Genomic DNA, 22809 nt, shown 5'->3' with positions numbered 1-22809 from the left:
TCTTATTAATCTGACTTTTGTTATGGGGAGCTTCTTTATAAACCCAGCAACAGAAAGAAAATGCATTGCTTTTCCCTATATTTACTCATACTAATGTCTTGAAAGCACCCTTATAAGAGAAATACTTGGAATACTTGGAAGAAAAACCAAGTTCACAAAATTGGGTGACATTTTCAAAATCAGACACAAAATGGTGAAAACACTTAAACTGATAAACAAATTAGTCACCTCTACTCTAAAGTCACAATTTTTTCTACTGCACTTCATATTGTATTGCAATTATAGCCTTGTGAGGCAGTTTCAAGAGTTAGCAGCATAATCCCCCTTTACAATTGAGGAAACTGGTAAAGGAAGTAATGCTAGGGTCTCAGAACCAAGTAAGTGGCAGAACTATGATTTATATGCAGATGGACCATCTGCCTCCAACTCCATGCTCTTTCTGCCACCTCCTATGTTTTCTTATACCACGTTGTGAAGGACTCTAATAGAAATGTACTCAACAAGGAGGCATAAGTGACAAAATGTAGCCTTGACCCCAACTTTTCTGTAACAGTAAATCAGTATTTTTGTTCTCTTAGCCCAACTTTTTTCATCCATAAAGTTAATGTTTGATTAGACAGCCCCCAAAGTCTGGTCATCTATTTAATTAGTACCAACAAGTTTACAAGAAGCAATTTCTTTTGTTTCCTTCCCACAAAAAGTTACATTCTAAAAGGTGAATAACAATAGTGATTTTATTTATAGTATAACATAAAATGTTCAGCACTATACTTTACTACTATTACATGAAATTACACATTTAATGCTATGTCTCTTTTTTCTCAAATACTTTAGATGCAAACAAAGATCATATACCATCTAGTAACCCAGTGCTAGAATTTCTAACACCAAATATATGAGGGTAAGAATTTGTCCTTAGTGAGGGATCAGGACCCTTTGTCTCTTAGCTAGATTTACACTTCTAATCATTAACTAATTTCTTTTCCTAAGTTCAGACATCAGCTCTGCTTCATTTACACCCGTGTGATAACATAAACCAAGGAATTTACTTATAGCTTTTAATAAAATAATACAGTTAAGACAAAAATTATGGGGCTTGAAAAAAACAGCTCTGTGGTTAAGAGTACTAGATGCTCTTCCAGAGGACTCTTGGAACCCACATAGTGGCTCATAACCATATGTAACTCCAGGGTTAGAGAATCGGATGCCTTCTTCTGACCTCTGTGGGAACCAAGTATGTATATGGTACACAGATATACATGTAAGCAAAATACCCATAAACAAAATAAAATAATTATCTCTAAGCTTAGATGTAATTTTTTTCTGTCAAGAAAAGGAAAACAGGAAGTAGCATGATACTTAAATTTTTGGGTAAGTTCCTTCTCTGTTTTAGTTTCATTAAATATAGGTATAGAAGAATCCAAATCAATTCTGAACAACTTTTCTATTTGTATCCCAGTAAATATTCTATATTACAAAATGTGAAATGTGTAAGTGACAAAAATTTGAAAGAATGGGTATAGTGGCACAAATTGAAAAAGCAGTGAGATATAATGCCAAGGCAGAACATAAAATATGGATGGTCACATCACCCCTAATACATAAGAAACCTCCATATCCCTATGACTACTGAATTAAATAATTCACATAACACCAAAGGATAAGACTACAGAGGCAGAATACATGTTCATACAGCTAAACCAAAGCTGACTGGAGAATCTGATCAAGGGCCCAAGACCTGAAATAATCACTGAAAGTTAGGAAGTAACCTTGAATCTTAAAATGAAAGATGCTTGATCCCAGCTACAGAAGGCTAACGCAGGAGGATAGTGAGTCTGAGGCTATGCTGGGCAATGTAGTGAAACCTTATTTCAAGAAAGGAGAAAAGGGCCATCAAGATGGCTCAATGGGGAAAGATGCTTGCTGATGGACCTAATGAGGTGAGTTTGATCCCTGGAGGAAATATATGATGTTCATTCAATTCTTTCAACTTCCTAATAGTCATATTCTCTGTTTATAGAAAGAGAGTCTAAAGCTGAATGAGAAAAAGAGCCCAAGATGAAAATCTAATCTTGTGCACCCAAAATTACAAATTCAACCTCACTCTTATTATATTGTCTCCTCAGATATACACTTATCTACTTTATATTTCACAACTTTATAAAATACACATTCAAGATCCCTAATGAATTGGTCCCTTATCCACCATTGCAATTTTTTTTAATTTTTTTGTTTGTTTGTTTGTTTGTTTTTCAAGACAGGGTTTTTCTATGTAGCCTAGCTGTCCTGGAACTCACTCTGTAGACCAGACTGGCCTCAAACTCAGAAATCTGCCTGCCTCTGCCTCTCAAGTGCTGGGATTAAAGGCATGCGCCACCATTACAATTTTGAAACAGTCTACCCAGCATCTACTCCTGTCTTCTTTCTTCTAAGAAGTTCCTCATGTCTTATCATCCCTTATCAGTAGCAGGTACGTAATCTGAATTACTTTGAGAATTTATAAAAACAAATTTAGGCCCCATATTTTGAGCTTTTTTACTTTGATCTGGGGTATGGTTCAAAAATTAGCATTTTGCCAGGCATAATGACCCGTATTTATAATACAAATGCTCTAGAGGCAGGGGTAGAAGGAGGCAGAAGCAAGGTGATCTGGAGTTTCAGCTCAAAGAGTCACTCTTGACCACATAGCAAGAATTTAGGGCCAACCTAACCATGTCTCAAAATATCAAAAGCAAGGGGAAAAAAATTACCTTTTGAAAACCACACTATCCTTGGAAAAAAGTGATCTGATCTCCAACTAAGGAATAGGTGTTGATTATATAAGCAAATCGGGCCTATTAATCCCATTTTTGCTAGTATTTAATTCCTGAATAGTGATTTGTAATTCAAGAGATAAGCAAGTACAATTTGACTCCATAGAAGGTTTTTTTGAAGTAGGGGAGAGTCCACTTTAGGAGGGTGAAAAGATGGTTCACTGGTAAAAACACTTGTTCTTACAGAGGATTCTGGTTCAGTTCCCAGCACCAGACCAAATTAGTGGCTAGACTGCAAATATTCATAATTTCTATACACACACATAAACTCATCCATATTCATTCTCTCTCTCTCTCTCTCTCTCTCTCTCTCTCTCTCTCTCTCCCACCCCCACCCCTACCCCCACCCCTACCCCTACCCCCACCCCCCCATTGCTGGTTTCCAACATAGGGACAAAGAAGGTAACATAAGCATGATATAAACGCCAACATAATTTATAAAAAATTTAAGCTGGGCGGTGGTGGTGCACGCCTTTAATCCCAGCACTTGGGAGGCAGAGGCAGGCTGAGTTTGAGGCCAGCCTAGTCTACAGAGTGAGTTCCAGGATAGCCAGGGCTATATAGAGAAACCCTGTCTAGAAAAACAAAAAACAAAACAAAAAAAAAAAATTAAGTAAGATTTTATTCTAATAGAGTTTCAGATTTGGTACTAAAAAAATGCACTAGCACCTGAATACTCTCTATAACCAATGTTTCCTCACATCTATTTCAATCTCCTTCTAGATACTACAGTTTGGGAAATAAAATTAGATTTGTTATACTCTCTTATAAGTATGATTTAGGTTTGCCAAGTAGATAACTCTCAAAACTAGATACCAATTTGGAACAAGATTAGATAAGGGATTAAACTGGACTCAGAACATCCTTCTGCAGAACAAACTGCAGGAAAGGCAGCATAACACTAGATTTAGTTGTCATAGCAACAGCTTCCAGCAAAAACTGTCATTCTTAGGCGCTCAATTCTTTAATGCAATCTAAAGAGTTTATTCAAAGCAATTCAACCTGGATGTATTGTTCTTCAGATTTCTTTTTTCAGTGTTGACAATTAAATGCAAACCTTGTGTATGCTGGACACATGCTCTATCATTGAGCTACATCCTTAGCCATCAGAAGTAGTCTTTAACCCCCTCTCAAAACCTGTAATGAATTCATGCTGCCTGAAGTTGCTAGAATTGATCCTGTAACTTCCCTCAATTAATTAGTAAGGATGCTAATAAACAGCCCCATATTAAAAATAACACAATACATACTATTATATTCCCAAAACACCTGGCCAATATCTTTGAGTCAAGTCTTTAGTGTAGTGTCCCCCCTCACAATCAGCCAACCTGCATAAAAAGGAACTGATCACAGAGGAAAAGAAGAAAAGAAACTTAACACAAATAAGTGAGCACTGAAGAAATGAACAGTGTCATGCAGACAAGAGACAGGAAGGATTATTTCAAGTATAAAGAACAACCTTCACAAAGGCAATAAGGTACCTCATGCCACTGAGGACTACACCTACAAATTCATTTCCTAGAACTTGGAATGATGCCACAACATATACCAGTTTTTGTTCAATAAATTAAAGTTGAATCCAAATGGAATTTACTAATATTTACTAAGTCCTCAAAACTGTTAAAAAAAAAAAAAAAAAAAACACATACTGTGAGCTATGCGAAAGTTTTTCAAAACAAAGATCACATTTCCTCAATTTTTGGAGGCAGGGGAGATGTTGTTTTTAGAGACCCAAGTAGCTCTGTAACTCACTATGTAGTTAAAGACAACTCTGAACTTCTGATCCTCCTGCCTCCACCTACAAAGTACTGGGATTACAGGTGTGCACCATCACCTCATTCTTAAAGGCTTACAATGCATAGGAAACAAAGATATATGAAAGCATCAGAAATAACACAAAAACTATTTTTGCTACAATTTGGGGGAGGGCACACACAGATGCCATAGTACACATGTGAAAGTTGAATGAAGTCATGGGAACTGGTTCTCTCATGTGTATCCTGGGGATAAACTCAAGTTGTGGGGCTTGGCAGCAAGTACCTTTATGCATTGAACCATTGAATCAGCCCAAACCTTTTTAAAAAGTGAAAATTCATATAAAGAACAGTAAAGAAAAAATGATAATGCAATATCTAAACCCAGATGTTATTTAGAAAACACTCCTTCAAGAAAATGTATTGAGCTGAGCATGGTGGCACAAACCTTTAATCCCAGAATTTGGAAGACAAATTCTGAGTTCAAGGCCAGCCTGGTCTACATAGTGAATTCCAGGCCAACCAAGGGTACATAAAAACTGTCTCAAAAAGAAAGAGAGAGAGAAGTCGGGGAGGAAGGAAGGGAAGAAGGAAGGAAGGGAGGGAGGAAGAACGAGAGAACATGTGTATTAAGCATCTATGATTACATTAAAAACTGTTCCATAAAATGATAAGGATATAGCTCAGTTGCTAGTGGCCTGCCTAGCATGCATGAGGCTCTGAGTTTAATCCCCAGAATCACATAACCTGAACCTGCTGTTGTACCAAGAATCTCAGCACTTGTTAAAGGTAAGAAGATCTGTGGCTACACAGTGAGAGTTCAAGGACAGCCCAGGCTACAAGAGACTATTGTCTCAAAAAAAACTACAATTAAAAAAAAAAATCCCTCCTAGGTACTCAGGATACTTCAGGGTAGCAAGGAGACAAGGCCCTGGACTTCACAAGAAAAGTTTCAAGCACAGAACTATAAATTAAAGCACGGTTGTTTTCGATCATTCCAGCTGCTTCTTTAACCTGTAATGATGGCCAGTGTTAATTGAGCATTTGTTATGTGTCAGAACCTGCTAAGTGTTACATAATGTAATTACTACTCCATGTATCCTAATGCAAACCTATGAAGCAGGTACAATCAGTAAAACTTCAGTAAAGAAACTAAAACTAGCGAATTTAGCCCTCCCATGCGACATAGTCAAGAAATGGCAGTATCACAGCCTTCACAGTTAGGTCTGCAGCAGAGGTTTAACTGCTACACAATAAAGTTTAAATCGACATCTTTGTTGATGAATGAGATATGGAATAAATTTGGCATGAGCCTTGTGGCTTTTTGTTTTCTGGTCTTTCTTCTTACATTGAATGAAATTAAGCTTCCCAGATCTAAACAGCATGTTCAGCTTATGGTTTCTATGGTTTCAAAAAAGTATGAAAAGGTGTCTAGTCCAACTATTAGTGAAAAGATATTCCGAAGGCTGCTACTATGAAGTTCTTACCCACCAACTGGGACCAAGTGTGCTGAGGGCTTCACTAAGGGGCACATTAGCATTGCATTAATTGGTAGAAACAGCTGTAGCACACACAGATAGAAGGCCAGAGGCACAGAGAACAAAGGGAGAGCAGGAAAGCCATGATTGGCTGACCTGGCACTTGCTAGGTCAGTCAACGCATTTGGTCCCTTTGCATTTCTAAGTTCTCATGAATGTGGATGTCCAGGCAGCAGCCCAAGGCCTTTCTCATTTCCATCTCAATCTCCAGGAAGAATTTCAATGAGACCAAGTGCTACTAAGGCAGAGAACAGACTCTGAATATTAAAGCACATTCTAGGCAGAAACAAAAGGAAGAATAAGAGGTTTTCCATTTGGACCTAACAGTTACATAACAGTTCACTACACACCTGCCATACACACTCTGAACTATACAGTACCAAACCCCTTCAGTTATTTCTCACTTCTTCCTTGATCACTATGCATTTATCAAGCATCACAGGAACACAACATAGTTCCAGTCTCAGAACGGTATCTAACAGAACCATCAAACACTAGAGGGATTCTTGTTATCCAAGGATAACTAGTACCCAAAATATCACTTAAGTTAACCAGAATTTCTAGTATACCTCCCTCCTCCTGCCAAAAACAAACAAAAAAAATCTTAGAGAAGGGTTTTAATAATCTATCAAAATAAATCAAGATCAATTTTTCATCATCATTACTAAAATTTATATTTGCCAGTAATAAAAAAAAAATCTTCAAGAACACCTGTCATTTCATATTTAGTTTCACAAAATATGTGTATAAGAACAGTTTTATAAAAATATTCAAGAGCTTCACCAGTTTTCCCCCAGGCTCCCCTTAATCCTTTGTTATTTAAATAGATGTCTTCTGATTCTCTCATTGTTTTATTGTCCACATTAATCTTCCTCCCAGTTGTATTTAAATTTTCAGCTTAAACATACAAGCTGTACACAATCCTTCAACTTTAAAGTAGTCTGACCTTATCTGATTCTCACCTGTCAGGGTTTGTGTGGCTTAAGTAATCTTCCAAAATCACTGTATTTCACTTCACAAAATTCTTCCATCTCCATTTTAGAATCTGCCATATTGTTAGATATTAATGATCTTGCCATTAAAAGGCACTTACTGACAAAATGAGTAAGAACAGACCTAATGGTAAGCAAAAAGGAATGCATGGATGTGGATTAATTTTTTTAAACAATTGAAATATTCTATATATCTAGCAATAATACTAAAACAGGCCTCCAATTTGGGGGCTCAAGCAATCTTCCTGCCTCAGTCTTTCAAGTAGCTGTGACTATTAAGTGCATATATGCAGTAACATCCAGCAAAGGAAGACTATTTTAAAATGATATTGTATTTACTTATTTGTGTTTATGTGTATCTTCAGGCTTGTCAGTGAGCCTCTTTTAAGTACTGAGCCATCTGGCCAACCCAGGAGACTCTTTAAAGGAAGAAATTTAACAAGAATGGCAAAGGCTGAGAGGTCCAGTAATCTAAGAATGAAAAAGGAATTCTACAGCTATTAGCATCACAGAAAGAGAAACATCCAGGACTCAGGCGCTTTCAGTGAAAGAACACACCAATACCAACGAAGCTGGTTCAAACAAATTGGTTCAAAACAAATCAAACCTGAATCTGACCAGGTTTCTGGAGCTGTGACTCAGTGCTACAGCTCTTGTCTAACATTTGTGAGGTTCTGGTTAGAAAACAGGGAGGGAGAGGTAAGAGGGAGGAGGAAAGAAAAAGAAAAGAAAGAATAGGAAAGAGAAAGGGGAGAACAGAGTTGGCCTGTTAAATCCTGGTATAGATTTGCAAGAAATAAAAGGTGGGTGCTAGAGTGATGGTTCAATGATTAAGAACACCTGCTGCTCTTCCAGAGGACACAGGTTCTATTGCCAGCACCCATATGAAGGTTCATACTCATCTATAACTCAAGTCCCAGGAGATCTGATACCTTCTTCTGCCCTCCTCTAGTACCAGACACACATGTGGTACATAGACATACATGCAAGCAAAGTACATACATAAAATTACATTAAAAAATTTTTTTAAGATTTATTTATTTTATGTATATGCGTACACTGTTGCTGTCTTCAGACACACCAGAAGAGGGCGCCAGATCCCATTACAGATGGTTGTGAGCCACCACACCGTGTGGTTGCTGGGAATTGAACTCAGGACCTCTGGAAGAGCAGTCAGTGCTCTTAACCACTCAGCCATCTCTCCAGTCCTAAAATAGTTTTTAAAAAATATATAAATATATAGGACCAAAGAATCTGTTTAAACAAAAGGATACAAAGTCTGAAGTGAACAACCCTATAGAACAATGTTGTTTCTTCAAATAAATTGAAATGATGATGAAAGAGATTGAGAAGTATGATTTGAATGAAAAATGTCCCCCATTTGAATGCTGGTCCCCATTTGGTGATGCTATTTGGAGATGTGGCCTTGTTTGAAGAGCTGTGTCATTGAAACAGGCTTTGAGAGTTAAGACTGTGATTTGTAGTTTGTTCTATCTGCTTCAAGCTTTTGTATGGTTCACGATTTGAGTTCCCAGAGTCTTGCTCCTGCTTACCATGCTTGCTGCCTCTACTCCACCAGCATGGGCCTTAACCCTCTTGAATGTAAACCCAAATAAACTTTCTTCTACAATTTGCCATGGTGTTTCATCATAGTAACAGAAAAGTATTAATACAAAGGGAAACTTGAAAATGATAACACATCAAGAAGATAAAACAATCTATGTGAACCTCTTTTTGGAGTGAAGGGAGCAATATTTCACTATGTAAAGCTGGTTGGCCTCAAATTCAAATTCAGAGTTTGACTTTCCTCTGCCTCCCCTGTGCTTGAATTAATGGCATTCATCATCATATCCAGCTCCTCATCTGGATTTTGCTTCAAACTACTTAAATTTCAAGTAGTACCAAAACATAGTTTGGAAAACAGAGCTCTGGGTTTTTTGGTAGGGTTGTTTAGTATTCCATTTGGATTTTATTTTGTTTTGGTTTGTAGTTCTGGGGACTTAACTCTGAGTTTTACTTAATACTAGGACCTCAGCCCTAGATCTGTTTGTTGTTGCTGTTGTTTAGTTGGGGTTTTTGTTTGTTTGATTGATTGATCGATTGATCGATTGTTTTGTTAATGTGCATTGGTGTTTGGCCTTCAAGCATGTATGTATAAAGATATTGGATCCACTGGAACTTGAGTTACAGACAGTTGTGAACTGCCATGTGGGTGCTGGGAATTGAACCCCTGTTCTCTGAATGAGCAGCCAATGCTCTTTACTGCTGAACCATTCATTGTTCCAGCCCCAGATCTGTTATTTTAATGGAAGAAAGTTAAATAGCATTAACCCAGGTGTGGTGCTGGCTGGCTGTAATCCCAGCATTCTGGAAGCTAAGGCAGGAGGATCTAGATTGCAAGGCCAGACTAAAATATACTGAGATACCTTGTCAAAAAGAAAAAGAAGCTTGACTTTTCTTGAAAATACTAATTTAAAAGAACCTCCAATTTTGAAGCCTTGCCTTGGGTAAAAGGCCTGACCTCAGAACAGAACTGCATATGTAGCTGTAAGGTTCATATCTAGCATATGTCCACACAGAAAACAAAACAAAACAAACTGCTACCTAGAAGGTCAACAAGCCTACAAAGGACTCAATAGCATGGAATTCCTCAATTCAAATGAAATGAAAAAATATTCAGAATGGCCTAATAGCTAGAGATGGACTTGAAATTTTTACTCTTAGATGTCATCAGGAGAGCCTTCGGCCAGGCGATGGTGGCGCACGCCTTTAATCCCAGCACTTGGGAGGCAGAGGCAGGCGGATTTCTGAGTTCGAGGCCAGCCTGGTCTACAGAGTGAGTTCCAGGACAGCCAGGACTACACAGAGAAACCCTGTCTCGAAAAACAAAACAAAAAAAAACAAAAAAAAAAAAAGAGTGAAGCGAGAGCCTTCAACTTTTACTCATTTCAGAGATATTTGTACTAAATGGCTATCTATTTAGCAACCCATCATCTTTCAAACAGGTATTAAAATAACTTTTTTAAGCACTGTGAATATAGACTTATTAAGAAGAAGCAAGAAAGAACACCCAAGAGTGGGAGGGGCTCCAAGAGAGAAATACACAAGAATTCTTTTATGTTTGTTGAGCTGGAAAAAAATAACTAATGATCTTACTCAAGAAGTCACATGGGCTACAGTATATGCTGGCTCCACTTTCATTTACTCAGTGTACAAAATGTTACCAAATACCTATTGTATGCCAGGCTCCAGCATAACAGTTAACAGACAGGGAAACCTACTTATTATTTTCAAAAAAGTCAAGCTCCTGCTGTAATTCCAGCACTTAAGAGGTGGAGACAAAAAGATCAAGGAATTCAAGGTCATTTTTGGCTACACAACCAGTTCAAGGCAGTCTAAGCTACACAAGACCCTGTATCAAAAAACAAACAAAACACTACCTCATTCTCTTTTAAATAGCCATCCTTTAAAGAGACAAGTCTTTGAAACTTAGGTTCCAGTAGGGCACTAATCAAATAAAACCACAGAATAGCAAATGAGTGTGTTTCTGTGAAAACAAATGATATGAATTCTTCATAATAATATGTAAATAATAGGTTAGGCATATGGGAGCTGTATGTAAGCATTTTCTCCAAGATTGAAACATTTCATTCTGCAGGATGCTCCTAAAACCAAAAGGTAAATGTCTTTTTTGTTTGTTTGTTTGTTTGTTTGTTTTTCTAGACAGGGTTTCTCTGTGGAGCCCTGGCTGTCCTGGAACTCACTCTGTAGACCAGGCTGACCTTGAACTCAGAAATCCGCCTGCCTCTGCCTCCCAAGTGCTGGGATTAAAGGCGTGCGCCACCACAGTCCGGCAAGGTAAATGTCTTAAAATAGATTCTATAAGTCCCTGAAATTGACTAGATTTTCTAGGCTCCTCCCCACCTTAGTAAGCAATAAAAGCGGAGAGTCCCCCCCAGACAGAAGGAAGCTGAGCTGCAAAGAAGACTCTGAACCCAGACCAACTGCCTGAAAGAAGCAGAAACCAGCCAAACTGCCTAAAAGAGGTTCAGACCAGGGTCCCTCGGGAAAGGATACTCAACTTGTTGAGGTGCCTGCAGGCTGAGCAGTGTGCTTCAGGTTTCCCAGCCTTTTTTTGTGAGCTGTCATCATGCTGGAGAGGGCCTTAGTGTTGCTGCTGTTTTTGAGACCTTTCTGCTCCCATAAGTACCCCTTCATCCATACTCCTGTAAGTAACTAAGGGTTTTTCCAGTGTATGGACATCTTGGAAGTCAGGAGGCAAGGAATACCACACTATCACAGGGAACAAACTTCACAAAAGAGATTTACTAGGGAGAAAACCAGAATGGCTGCTGCCTCTGACTAGAAACAGAGACAGCAGAGGCTGAATGGAGGGGAAGGCTTTTATACGGTTTTTTGGAACAAGGGCAGTGAGCTTAAGGGCAAAGTATGGGATAATAGGAAGCTCTGGGTCAAGCCAGAAGGCTGATGGTTTTCATTTGGCCTATGTCTTGGACTTGGGGTCCAGTCAGGGTCAAAGTGCTCTTTCCTTGGCCCTTTACCCTACAACAACCCCAATAAAACTCACTGGTTCCTCAAGATGGACTTAGGTGGTATCCGTAGTTTGTTCTGTCTGTAGGATCCCTATCTGGAGTGAGGAGACATGAGTTGTGGCTCCCCAGGAAAAGCTTTGTGTTGCATAACAGAAGCTCATGAACATATGTATATATGATTTATAAACATATGTATGCCTTTACAAGTCTGTGTGTAAGAAAGTAAAACTGTTGAAGAAACTTGGACTTTCAATTGGACTTTCAAAAGTATATCATGGGATTTTTCCAGTCTATCTACCTGGATTTTTGTTCCTTTTATGTTACTATTTTATAGGTAAAATCTTCAATTATTCTGAGAAGCTGGGAGTATAGCTCAGTGGTACAGCGAGTGCTTGAGGCCCTAGCAATTATCAGAACTAAAAAAAAAAAAATTTAATGGTGACAAAACAAACCCCTCAGATTCAGGGATAATCATCTTATTCCAAGTGTGATATTCAATGAAAGAAGAATATAACAAAATAGTTCTTCAAGTGATAAATAATTCTTCAAGTGATAGGAAGAATCAAGAATTTGTCGATACTATACCAAATCCCTCAGCACTTATACCCCAATCTGAAAAAAAAATTTTTTTTTGTTTTGTTTTTTAACACAGGGTCTCTCTCTATGTAGCCCTAGCTAGCCTAGAACTTATATACCAGGCTGGCCTTAAACTCACCTATCTCCATCTCCCAAGTACTCAAAAAAAAGGGAATAAACAAATTTAACAAATAAATATTCAAAAATGGGAAGCTTAAGTAAATACACTAAAATTGGAAGAGTAATTAACTGGCCATATTTTATTTTATTGGCTCCTGGTTAGCAGCTCCAACAGGCGAGAAAAGAGCCTGCAGATTAAGGAGAATTCTAAGAAATGCCCATAAAATAAAAGTCAAGTGAACTTTAAGTTGTGTGATAGCTCATGCTAATAATCCCAGTACCCAGGAGTTGAAAGCAGTAAGACTGTGGATACATAAAATTCTTGTCTCAAAATAAAATAAAAAAATCACAGACAGAAAGCTCCAACCACAAACTCCCAACTAAGAGCCAATAGTAGTCAAGCACTTCGTAGCTTACAAACTATACAAACCTTAGTACTTGCCTGATCCTCAAACTCTGTAAAGGTGTAAGCTGGCAATGGTGTAATAAAGGTGGCATGAGCTCAAAGCTAAACTGATCTGGCTTCAAATCTTAGCTATGCCACATATAGCCTTAGGCAATTCAATTAACCTCCCTGTTTTCTCTTCTATAAAATGAAGATAAAACAGCACCTGTCCTCACTAATCCAGAGGACTGTTCAAAGAATAAAGAGAAGTCATATTATAGTGAAAGTACCTTGTGTATTATTATACAAAAGGTGTTTCATCATCTGGGTCCCTCTTTCTGTTCTCACCACTCCCTACACCCTCTCCTCTACACATACTAAACTACTCAGGACTCACCAAAAAAGCTTTTTAGTTTCTGACCCTCCTAACTGCTTTTTCAGGAAGGTCCTTCCTCTTCCCTTTCCATAGTTCCCGTTAGTATTAACCTCGGTTCATAAGTCAGACCTCTTCTGCAGTGTCATGTCCTTTAACACAGCCAAGCCTCCTCATTTCAAATGGAGTAGATTCCCTTCCCATGTCACATAGCACTTGCATATATCTTCATGTGTAATTTTTGTCTCAAGGGAAGATAATTGTCTATATACAGGTATGTCTTCCCCTAGACAATGCCTTGTACATAATGTGATTTGCAAATGAGTGAACTTTGAATCATTTGCTTTTATATAACAAGTGGATAAGACATTTACAGAAGATATTATTTTTGCAACCATGTTCGCATATTAAAATCATCTATAGACATTTAACTAAATAAGGCATACAAGCACAGTAAGCAGAGGCAGAAGAATAAGAAATACAAAGTCATCTCTGACACATTGCTAGAGGCCACCATGGGCCACATTAAACCTTATCTTTAAAACATACAGACACACGCACACACACACACACACAGAGAGAGAGAGAGAGAGAGAGAGAGAGAATATGTTAAAGTAAACCTAAGACAGACAGGTGAGCATTTATTAATCTTGAGAAGTAATTCAAACATAATCAAAATAAAAAACCTCTACCAACACATAAATTGTAGGTCTATTACTTTAACATCTTACACATCAACATCTTGCAAGTCACTTTCACAAACATTAATTTAACAACTATGTGAGCGTCTTCTCTTTTTAAATGGAGAAAGAGATTTAAGTAAGCTGCTTTTTGTGTAACTTCAAATTCAGTGCTCTCCTTTTTATACCCAATTCCTTCCCCTGGAAATGACATAATTGTTGCAGTAACACACAAAGAACTAAGAAGGCAACAGTTTAAATCAGGAAGACATAAACCTCTGCTTTGTGGAAACCAGGTGGAAATACAGAAAGTTGAGCCTAAAGATCCAGTATGCACAGACAGAAGACAGAAGTGTCAACACATTTGTTGGTACTATCATTTATCATAACAAAAGATTCAAAAGGCAGAGTCTAAAGAGAACAAACATTCTTGCCACCCCTACTTGGAATTACTTGGCCTGAAAGGGAAAGGGAAACCTGAGAGGACTGGAAACAGAAAGGGAAAGAATGAAGAAAGCTCCATAAGTAAGAATGGTTTCCCAAGGCTATATGCAAATTACTTAACCCTGATTCCAAGAATAAAAGCCAAGACATAATGGACTTGGATCAATTTTAGAGAATTAATCAATACCCCACAAAATCTTATTAATAAGGGACTGGAGAGATGGCTCAGAGGTTAAGAGCACTTGTAAAAGAACAGTTCCTAACACCCACACAGGAGTTCACAGTAGGCTGTAACTCTAATTCTAGGGAATCTGAATCCCTTTTCTGGCCTTCTTCAGGCACCAGGCACACCTGTGGTGAACTTGCAGGCAAAGCACTCCTATATATAAACTAAAAATAAGTATTTTTTAAAACAAAGAAAAACTATTTTAAAACATAATGATCTGCCTTTAAAAAATAATAAATCATAGAAAAGAGGTGTTACTATAAGATCCTTGACAATGGAGTAAGTTGGTTGGATGGTTGGTTGATTGGTTGTGACAACGTCTCTTGGTTATGAGGCTGCCACCTTCAAACTCATTACACAGCCAAAGAGGACCCTGAACTTGAACCTCCTGCCACTACGTCTGGAGTGCTGAATTACAAGCATACAACATCATACCTGGCTTCATGTGGTGCTGGGGATCAAACCTAGGTTTTCACATGTGCTAGGAAAGCACTCTACCAACTGAGCTACATCCCACTTCATAAAGGATATTCTAGAGAGTCATACAAACATGCATGACATCCAAAACAGAAACATGAAAAACCAATTTAAAAAAAAGAAAATGAGACAAAAGAGAATATTATCCTGAGAAAAGGCTTATAACAAAGGCAGTGCATAACATTAATATATGAGGCAGGAAGAAGAAATACTATATTCAAGCTGCTATCATTAAGAACTTCATCAGTGGGCTAGAGAGATGGCTCAGTGGTTAAGAGCACTGATTGCTCTTCCAGAGGTCCTGAGTTCAATTCCCAGCAACCACATGGTGGCTCACAACCATCAGTAATGAGACCTGATCCCTCTTCTGGTATGTCTGAAGACAGCGACAGTGTACTCACATAAATAAAATCTTAAAAAAAAAAAAAAAAAAAAAGAACTTCAGCAATTTTTTTTTTCTCTAGCTCAAACTGTGTTCTTTAGTTAGGGGTTTCTCAGGGGTAAGAAACTGAAATTAGGAAGCACCTAAAAGAATGTTTCTAGTATCTTAGAATCTAGATAGAGTTCAAAAAGTCAATATAGTGGTGACAAATGTAAATTACTATACCTAGAATTTCAAAATGTGTTTCAGTCAATATCCAAGCAAGCATTTGCTGATATGCTTTTTTTTTTTTCAGAGACAGCATGGTCTGTGTAGACCAGGCTGGTCTCGAACTCAGAAAGCCGCCAGCGTCCGACTCCCAAACGCTGGCATTAGTGCACCACCACAAGCTCCCTGATATGCTTTTTAAGCAAACCAACATTTCTATGATTCTCAGTCTCCTAAATCATAAAATGGGAATACAGGGCCACTGTGAAAACTGAAGAAAATGACACTCTGGAAGAATCTTTTTCCCACATGAATGATTAACAGTAATGATGTGAAACTTCGACAGCAATATATTTATTTGTAAAATATCCCTATGCCCTCATATGTAAAAATTCAAGAATCCTAGAAACTGACAACAGCCCACAGCTGCTAGGGTCAGATAGATATGGACTGGAATTGAGATTTGTCATTTACATGCAGCAAAGATTTGAACAAGCTTGTTTCCTTTACCACTACAAGCCTCTGCTTCTTTATCTCCAAGATACCAGCAATTTATCAAACATGACTATTCTGAGGGTTGAAAAGAAACCCACCTCCCACTTGCTGTAATTTAAAAAGACCTGCTACCTCTCCCAGCTTCAAAATGATTTTTGAAGTATGTTTACTAAAATAATACTTGATTAACAACCTATCCATAAACTGGGAGTGGGGGAGGGGATTCACAAAGGCAGCTTTCTCTCACCTTTACAATCAAACCCCTCTATTTATCTGTTCATTTTAACATTTCCTTAAAGGCTTAGGCCATATCCTATATTGATGAGTATCTGCCCCAGCAAAAGCCTGGTACATAGTAGAGATGAACCTAATTACTGTTTATATGGGAAAAAAAATACATAAATGAAGCCACTTTTCTCAGAAGGATGTAAGGAAAGGAGAAAACTGGGCATGCTGTGGAAGGCTAATAAGAAAGAGACAAAAACAATGAGCTGAAGAGATGACTCAGTGAAGTACTTCATACAAGCATGAAGACTTCAATTCAGATGGCCAGCACTTATGTAACAATCTGAGAGTAGTAGTATACCTATAAGCCCAGCACTAGAGAGGCAGAGTCAAGAGTATGCCTAGGGTTACTGCCAGCCAATCTAACTGAGCCCTTAAACTTCAAGTTTGTGAGAAACCCAAGTCTCAAAAAAGAAGGTGGAGAAGCAATTGAGGAAGACACTCAACAGTGACTTCTCCACATAAGTGAACACATACCTGCATACACACAGGAAAATATACATACATGCATATACACATACAAGAAGGAGGAGGAAGAGAAAGTGGAGGAGGGGGAGAAGAAGAGGATAAAGAAGAGGAAAAGGAGGAGAGGAAGAGGAGGAGTGAAGTTGACAGTAGTGGCACATTCACTCAGGAGGCAGAGGCTGGCAGACCTCTGAGTTAGAGGTCAGCCTGGTCTACAAAGTGAGTTCCAAGATAGCCAAGGCTAAACAGAGAAACCCTGCCTTGAAGGGGAAAAAAGGAAAAAAAAAAAAAGTAAAACAAATAAAGCACTTCTAGAGCTTCATAAGGAAGAGAAATTGTTGTGTAGAATCAAGTAAGCCTTTACTAGAAAAAGACAAAAACCACGGGTGATCTGAAAGAGACAGTTTCAAGTTAAGACTCAAAAGTCTGAGTGTTCATTTAGACTTGGAAAACCAAGCTGCAAATTCTCAAGAAAGAATCCTGGCCTAGGATATTTCAGCAGTTTTCAGCTCATGGCTAAAACAATATTATAAGTTGAGAAACTCTGCAGATTTTTTTTTTTATGGTAAAAAGGCAGCAAAGCTGGGCATATGCCTGTAATCTCAGTACTCAAGAAGCTGAGACAGGAAGCTGACACAAGTTTAAGGCCAGTCTGAGCTACATAGCAAGACTCCTTGTTTCAAATAATACTAAAAAATAAAAATAAAAAATAAGTAAAAAACACGGGGAGGGAAGGAAGGTAACTAAACTGGCTAAAGTGAAAATGAATCTCCAAAAATGTTAAGATTCTTCTGGATTTGCAAATTGGAATGTGATTACTCTTCACTCAAAGTATTCTTCAACAAAACCCCAGTGTAGCAGCTGGCAGTAAGTAGGACTAAGTCATATTATTATTCATCTAACAAGTATTTGAATGTCTGTGCTAGTTGTGGTTAGTCACTCTTCTAGGCAGTGAGCTTAAAGCAATAAACTTGAACAGAAAAATGTCCCAGCCCTCAAGCAGCTTTCATTCTAGAGGCAAGAGATAGATTGGAGGGAGGAGGGGATGTGAACAGAGGGAATGTCAGGATAGAGAAAGGAAGAAAAAGAGGGAGGGATGGGGGAAGAAATGGAAGAGAAGGGGACACAAGAGGGGACTCGTGCTGGTTTTACAAAAAAAAAACAGACCGACAAACAAACAAACAAAACAGATCCTTTAACTCTGTAGCGATTTCTCAACCTTAATAAGCATCAGGGTCATTTTGAGGGCCTAATAAAGCAGAGACGCATGGGCTTCAACTTAATTTTTTTTTTTTTTTTTTTAAGTCTGGGATGAGACTCAATACCCTGATAAATTCTCAGATTATGCTGACACTGATGGTGCAAGGACTCCACTTTTAACAACTAATTGTTCCATCCAAAAGATTAGGTGACCTAGCTCATGAGCTTTACAGGACTTCTTTCACTCACTCACATATTAATTCATTCACCTACTTATTCATTCAATGTACTCAAAGTACAAGGAACACTGCTAGACACTAAATCTAAACATATCTTGACCTCAAGTAATTCACAAAGGCAGGCCTAGTGGCACAGGCCTGTCTGTAACCTCAGCTACTGGGAAGCTAGACAAAGAAGGATTCCAAGTTCAAGGCCAGCCTGAGCAAACCAAGGAAGCTCCTGTCTCAAAATAAAAAGTAGAGCTAATGAGATTGGTCAACAGGTAAAAAAGCCCTTGCTTTAATGAACATGCCAATTAAGTTCCACCCCTGAAACTCACTGTGAAAAGAGAGAATGAATCATCTCCTGAAAATTGTCCTCGGACCTCCACAAAATTCCCACTAACACAACACACACACACACACAAACACACACACACACTAACAAAGATAAAATTTAATAATATATAGGGCTGGCAAGAGGGTTCATCAAGAAAAGGTGCTTGCTGTGACCTGAGTCTAATCCCCAGGAAAGAGAACCAAGTCCCAAAAGGTGCCTTCGTATAAGCCGACCTTCCATGCATGCACTCACAACACAATAAATAAAGCGTAAAAAAAGGGGAGCCCTAGCTTCATTCCTCAACATGTCAAAAAAAAAAAAAAAAAAGATTCATGGGCAGTTGAACCTAGTGGTCTCCCAGTTAGGAAGCTAAAGGAGAATCACAAGTTCATTGCCTGAGCTACAGAATGAGTCCAAGGCTGGTCTTGTCTCAAAATTTAAAATGTTCAAGTGAAAGATATCTAGGGGCTGGGGATATAGCTCAGCAGTAAAGTACCTGATCCCTAGTACCACAAAAAAGAAAAGAAGAAAGGAAGAGGCTAAAGTTCAAAGGTGAAGACTCATATTTAATTGCAACTGATTACTAAAACAGGACTACAAAAATTCTAGACTCCTGAGCCAGAAGAGGAAAGAGCAACTCATTACCAGAGATGAAGAGGGAAGAAGAAAAACTATTACTCAGAGGTCCAACAAAGAATTCTCTACAGGCAAGTAAGAGGTAGGAAGTAGCACTCCAGGCACAGTAGCATACAGAAAAGAGATGAGAAGAGGAGATGGAAAATAGGACACAAAGTTAAAGGATGCAAACCCAGACAATGATCTGCTCTCCAGAAGTTTCTTATTTCATACTAAAAAGTCTGAAGTTAATCCTTCAACTGTGAAAAGGGGGAGGGAGGGTAGGTATGACCAGGTTTTGTTTTACAAAGCCCCCTAAAGATGCAGCTTCCTGCAAACATAGGACAAGGCCTCAAAACAGGTACTCAGAAAATATATACTGAATTCAACTGGATAAGCTTTGTATCAAATAAACTCTTACAGATGAAGGGCCAATCACTTTCCCTACGGACTTGCTGTAGCCAGGACAAGACTTGTAAGACAGGTCCAGCAACCTCAATTACTGCACACCGTTCCCTGTACAACTGGAGTCCCCCAGAGGACCTTCGTTGTTTACATGTCTACCTCACCCACTACACTTTGAGCTCTTGGTCTTGTGAGAAAGGACCGACTGTATTGATGTACTTGAAATCGGCACAGACTTTGGCAGGCAGCTTGAAACATTGTAGCACTCCAGATTGTAGTAGTAATGTTAGATAAACAGAAGAATAAATAAGTAAATTGATGATCAGGCCAAGTTCACGCAGCAGGTGAGACTAGAATAAGCTTCAGGAAATGTCAGAGTCTGAGTTGCCAAAACTCTTTGAGAGGTGGCTTCTAGTTGAGATGGGTTGTGTTCATATATGCATGATTAAGATTTCCAAATAGAATGTGTTACAAGTGCAGACAGACGAAATCTCTGTGGGCCTCTGGGAGCCCCAATGGGGAAGACTGTTATATCAGGAAGGAGGCAGAATGGATGCCAGCAAAGACTCTACAGTGGAGAGGATTCTTCAGTGGAATCTTGAAAGCTGAGTAATGACTGGCAGCTAGCTGCTCATTTCTGAACTTTAAAAGCAAACTCCAGGAAGTTTAAGGCTGGGTGTGATCAATTCAAGGTCACATAGGAAGGAGGTAATGCCGAACTCCAGCTTTCCTCCTGACAAGAGTTGAGCGCTGTCCCCCTTAAACATGGGGGACAAAGGTTTTTCTCAAGAACGATTCTTAAAATAGAAGTACTAACTTGATTAATAACCTCTCCTTTTACCTTTCACAGTTCTGAAAATATCGTAAAGGATAAGATAATTATCCAAAGGGTTTAAAATAAGAAACTTAGGTTCAAGATTTTTTTTAAAACACCCAATAATTGCCAAGTATTCTTCCAAAAACATTCACAGTATTGTTTACCTTTAAAAGATCCAAGATAGTGATGGTTGGAATAATTCTGCCTTTGCAATAGACTAATAACGGGTGTGGAAAAAAAAAAAAAACTATGATTCTCATTCTTTCTAAGTCTGTGCGGAACTTTCCAAGTTACGGAGTATTCCTGGGGTGGGGGAGGGGTGGCACAAGTCATTTACTACCAGTCTATTTTTCAAGGCGATGAACCCGAAAAGTGATTCCCAAGCCGGGATGCACCATGGGGAATAAACACTCATTGCTTCACTTAGCAGCTGCGTCGCGGGCCAGTTTTAGCGTCTCAGGACCCCGAAGTTTATGAGGTAGTCAGTCCGGGACCAGACCTGTGGGCCCTCCCCAGCCCCAGCACCCACCCTCGGGGTCCCCCAGTGCCCCGGCTTCGGGAACCCGCGGTCGCATAGGAGCTGACACAGGGGGCCTTTGTTGGCCCGAAGGGAGCGGTCGGCCTCGCGGGGCGGCGCCCGCCTCGGCTCACCTGGCGCCCCTGCCCGCCCCTCCAACTCCCCGCCCCCCTCTTGCCCCCGAGCGCCTTCCCCAGCCCCGCGCCCTCGCCCGGCCGCTGTGATGCCGGGAGCACGGTCGCTGGAGGCTGGCTCTCACCTTCTGCGCTCGCTCCGCTCCTCCTCCTCCTGGCGGCGGCCAAACCCGGAGAGAGCGCGGGAGTGTGCGTGGGCGGCCGCCCCGCGTTCTCCTCACACCGCTCGCGCCGGGTTCCTTCAGGCCCGGGGTCTGGAGGGCGGGACGCTGCGGGCCGCGGGGAGCGGGAGGCGCGCCCGCCGGGACTATGAGGGGGCGGGGTGCGCTCGCTGAGGGGAGCCTACTCTGAGGAGACTGTGGAGAGCGCGGGCTCTGAAGGGGCACGGGCGACTGCGAAGACCCGGTGATAGCGGAGAGGACTCCGCGCAGCCTAGAGGTGCAGTGGGTCGGGGAGGTATGGGGGAGCGATGAGGAGCGCCCACCGTGCGGCGGTACCTTCGGCCCCGGTCGCAGCCTGGCTATTGTATGCAGCCCGGCTGACTGCCGCCGCGCCCTGCGACCCCGCCCAGGCCACGCCTCCTTCAGCTCGGGCCCGCCCCCTCCGTCCGGCCTCCGCCCCCCGCAGGTGGGAGGGGGCGGGGAGAGCCGGACAAACCCACGTGAACCAGGCCGACACGGCCAGGGGGCGAGGTGGAGCGCCGGGATGACGTCATCAGCACTTGACGCCAGAGGCTAGGGAATCACCTGGCTGCTGCGTGACGTCATTAGGGCCGGGCGTCTGCTGTGAGCCGTCGCGGTCTCTCTCTTTGAAGCGGCCTTTTTCCGTGAAATGTGGATGCACTATAAGATGATTGGTGTGAAGTCAGAGTGGAACGCGGGTAGCCCCATGGATATAAAGCACCAAGGCATGCCCGGGCTCGTCTCCAAGAGCTGAAAGTGTGAAAATTTGATCTCATGTCTTCTCCGACCCAGATATCTACTCTTCTGTTTGTCTTGGGGTTAGAGGTCTAAGGGTTAGAGTAAGGACAGGGGAAGAAATAGTGGAGGCTTTTGAGCTATACTGAACTCATGCGGGGAAAAAAAGTACGCTCTTTCTCCTGCTCTTCTCCCACCACTGAGGCTATGTTTGACGCAAACCTTTTGACTGAGCTCAGATTCTGTTTTTCTCAATACCTGTACACTTGCATTCATCACTTGGATGTCCGGCTGTACCTCAAATTCAGTACGTCCAAAGCCGAGACATAATTACTCTGAGCGGAAACTCAGAGCCTTATTTCACACCCCAGATATCCAAGTTGAATTCCTAACCCATCATTTCTTAATAAGTTGCACCTGGCTATCCTACTTTGGCCTCGCTAAGCTTCAACTTAATGCTAATAACAACAACAGATGCAGGTTAGCATTCATTGCCCTTGAAAATAATAGATATTTCTGGTGACTTTCCTCTTGTTCTCAGCCAATGAACACCATTCAAAGCCCTCTAATCAGATCTTCGTACTCAACATTAATTTCAAATTGAGCTTCCAGCTTGTAAGCTGGAAACAAACAAACAAAAGTGTCGAGCCCTTGCCCAGCTCGCTGCTCACCACCATCACCTGGGCAACAGAAACAACCTTTAGTCTCTCAAAATCAAAATCTAACTCATGCTCACTGGTCTCCAGAGAAGCTTTATAAAACTACAAAACTGATAATCTCTTTCCCCTGTTTAAACAGTCTGAGACACTATTGCTTTTAGGATAAAGTCCAGACTTTAACATGGCACTTACAGGCTGGCTGCTTATGACAGCCTTTCTGGC

At 40.3% G+C, this 22809-nt stretch overlaps 1 protein-coding gene across 2 annotated transcripts in view; it reads right to left on the bottom strand.

The window, feature by feature from the left end:
* The window catches only part of Pak1 (p21 (RAC1) activated kinase 1), a 111176-nt gene extending 89575 nt beyond the window's left edge, over nt 1-21601 (bottom strand). The window contains exon 1 of one of the 2 annotated variants that reach the window (XM_076938281.1): nt 21137-21601. The gene's annotated coding sequence lies outside the window, so the exon portion shown is untranslated. The remainder of the gene's footprint in view (nt 1-21136) is intronic. The other variant, XM_076938294.1, reaches the window with a different exon arrangement.
* Nucleotides 21602-22809: the final 1208 nt, after the last annotated feature.

Source organism: Arvicanthis niloticus, chromosome 1 (genome assembly GCF_011762505.2).
Source record: "Arvicanthis niloticus isolate mArvNil1 chromosome 1, mArvNil1.pat.X, whole genome shotgun sequence".
NCBI classification, from domain to species: Eukaryota; Metazoa; Chordata; class Mammalia; order Rodentia; family Muridae; genus Arvicanthis; species Arvicanthis niloticus.
The sequence above is the reverse complement of the archived record's forward strand: the minus strand, read 5'-3'. Positions and strand labels throughout refer to the sequence as shown.